The sequence below is a fragment of the Arachis stenosperma genome, chromosome 1 (assembly GCF_014773155.1).
Source record: "Arachis stenosperma cultivar V10309 chromosome 1, arast.V10309.gnm1.PFL2, whole genome shotgun sequence".
NCBI lineage: Eukaryota > Viridiplantae > Streptophyta > Magnoliopsida > Fabales > Fabaceae > Arachis > Arachis stenosperma.
In genome coordinates, this window is record NC_080377.1 from 54,691,250 (window position 1) to 54,694,318 (window position 3,069).

The following is a 3,069-nucleotide window of genomic DNA, read 5'->3' on the forward strand; positions in this document are numbered from 1 at the left end:
TGTTTATGTTTTGAAAAGTATTGATCACAATTTCGTGCACCAAGTTTTTGGCGCCGTTGCCGGGGATTGTTCTTGTGTATGGACAACTGACGGTTCATCTTGTTGCTTAGATTAGGCATTTATTTTTTTTCGAAATTCTTGAAGGTGAATCCTAGAGTTTCATGATGATTTGTTGAAATCTGGCTGGCTGAGAAGCCATGTCTAATTTCATTGGACCGAGGTTTCAACTCATCATCACAAGAGCTTGATGATTTTTATCAATCTTGCCTTTGGAGCAGTGATCTGCTAAGGCTTGGCTGGCCTTTGGCCATGTCTAGTGTTTTGGACCGAAGCTTTCCTTGAAAGCTTGGCTGGCAGTGAAGCCATGTCTAATTCCTGGACCGGAGTCTTAGACTAGCATTGCACTAATTCCTGGAATTCTCATTAAGAATTTTGATATCTTTTTCCACTTAATTTTCGAAAAAACACAAAAAAATCACAAAATCATAAAAACCAAAAATATTTGATGTTTCTTGCTTAAGTCTAGTGTCTCATCTTAAGTTTGGTGTCAATTGCATGCATTCATTCATGTGTCTTAAGGATCTTCAAGTAATTCTTGATGATTTCTTACTCTGATCTTTGAATTCTTTTGGCTTAAGTGTTTATGTGTCTCACACAGTGTCAGTAGTACACAAACTGCTAAGTTTGGTGTCTTGCATGCATTGTTATTTGATTCTTGTTGCATTTTTTATTATTAAAAATCCAAAAATATTTTTAATCTGTGTCTTTTCAAGTCAATGATACAAAGAATTGAAGATTCAGAACATGCTGCAGAAGAATTATACAGAAAAAGCTGAGCATTCAAAAATGCCCAGTGAAGAAGACAGACTAGCGTTTAAACGCCAGCCAGGGTGCCTGGTTGGGCGTTTAACGCCCAAAGAGGTAGCATTTTGGGCGTTAAACGCCAGAATGTATACCATTCTGGGCGTTTAACGCCAGGATGGTGCTAGGGGGAAGAATTTTGTTTTCAAATCAATTTTTTTCAAGTTTTCAAAGTTTTTCAAAATCAAATCTTTTTCAAATCATATCTTTTCAATCAAATGTTTTCAAAATCAATTTCTTTCCTTTTTCAAAGATACTTACTAACAATTAACGATTTGATTGAACATTTTTTTTGCCTTTTCTGTTGAGGAAGGTTTTATGTTTGAATCATATCTTTTCTTGTTAGGCAAGTCACTAATTTTCAAAATCAAATCCTTTAAAATTGATTTCAAAACATATCTTTTAAAATTGTTTTCAAATCATATCTTCTCAATTACATCTCTTTAAAACTAATCATATCTTCTTAACCTCATCTTTTTCAAAATAGTTTTTCAATCAAATCTTTTTAATTTCTAATTTCAAAGTCTTTTTCAAAAATCACTTGATTTCTTTCTCACTTTTATTTTCGAAAATCAATTAAGTGTTTTTCAAAATGTTTTCAAAATCTTTTTCATTGAATTTTCAAAAATCCTCTTCCCTCCTTTCCACATCCTTCTATTTATGGAGTACTACTCCTTCCTAATGCACAATTCGAACTCTATCTAATCAAGTTCGAATTCTTCTACCTTCTCTTCTTCTATTTTTCTTTTCCTCTGACACTTCAAGGAATCTCTATACTGTGACATAGAGGATTCCATATTTTCTTGTTCTCTCCTCTTTCATATGAGCAGGAGCAGAGACAAAGGCATTCTTGTTGAAGCTGATCCTGAACCTGAAAGGACCTTGAAGAGAAAGCTAAGAGAAGCCAAAGCACAACTCTCTTTAGAGGACCTGACCGAATTCTTCAAAGAAGAAGAACACATGGCAGCCGAAAACAACAACAATGCCAACAATGCAAGGAAGGTGCTGGGTGACTTTACTGCACCCACTCCCAACTTCTATGGGAGAAGCATCTCTATCCCTGCCATTGGAGCAAACAACTTTGAGCTTAAGCCTCAATTAGTTTCTCTAATGCAACAGAATTGCAAGTTCCATGGACTTCCAATGGAAGATCCTCATCAGTTTTTAGCTGAGTTCTTGCAAATCTGTGACACAGTCAAGACTAATGGGGTTGACCCTGAGGTCTATAGACTGATGCTATTCCCTTTTGCAGTAAGAGACAGAGCTAGAATATGGTTGGACTCACAACCTAAGGATAGCCTGGACTCTTGGGAAAAGCTAGTCAATGCCTTCTTGGCAAAGTTCTTTCCACCTCAAAAATGGAGTAAGCTTAGAGTGGAAGTCCAAACCTTCAGACAGAAGGATGGAGAATCCCTCTATGAAGCTTGGGAAAGATACAAACAATTAATCAGAAGATGTCCCTCAGACATGCTTTCTGAATGGAGCATCATAGGTATTTTCTATGATGGTCTCTCTGAACTATCCAAGATGTCTTTGGATAGCTCTGCTGGAGGATCTCTTCATTTGAAGAAGACGCCTGCAGAGGCTCAAGAGCTAATTAAAATGGTTACAAATAACCAATTCATGTACACTTCTGAAAGGAATCCTGTGAACAATGGGACTAGTCAGAAGAAAGAAGTTCTTGAGATTGACACTCTGAATGCCATATTGGCTCAGAACAAGATATTGACTCAACAAGTCAATTTAATTTCTCAAAGTCTGTCTGGAATGCAAAATGCACTTGGCAGTACTAAGGAAGCTTCATCTGAGGAAGAAGCTTATGATCCTGAGAACCCTTCAATGGAAGAGGTGAATTACCTAGGAGAACCCTATGGAAACACCTATAATTCTTCATGGAGAAATCACCCAAATTTCTCATGAAAGAATCAAGAGAGACCTCAACAAGGTTTCAATAACAATAATGGTGGAAGAAACAGAATTGGCAATAACAAGCCTTTTCCATCATCTTCTCAGCAACAGACAGAGAGTTCTAAGCAGAATACCTCTGACTTAGCAACAATGGTCTCTGATCTAATCAAAACCACTCAAAGTTTCATGAATGAAACAAGGTCCTCCATCAGAAATTTGGAAGGACAAGTGGGTCAGCTGAGCAAGAAAATTACTGAACTCCCTCCCAGTACTCTCCCAAGCAACACAGAAGAAAATCCA

The 3,069-nt window shown here is 37.0% G+C and overlaps 1 non-coding gene across 1 annotated transcript; it reads right to left on the reverse strand.

Moving 5' to 3' along the window:
• Positions 1-2,226: 2,226 nt before the first annotated feature.
• On the reverse strand, positions 2,227-2,334 carry LOC130951960 (small nucleolar RNA R71). Its single transcript, XR_009074163.1, has one exon. It is a non-coding gene; the product is annotated as a small nucleolar RNA R71 (small nucleolar RNA).
• Between the last annotated feature and the right edge of the window lie 735 nt (positions 2,335-3,069).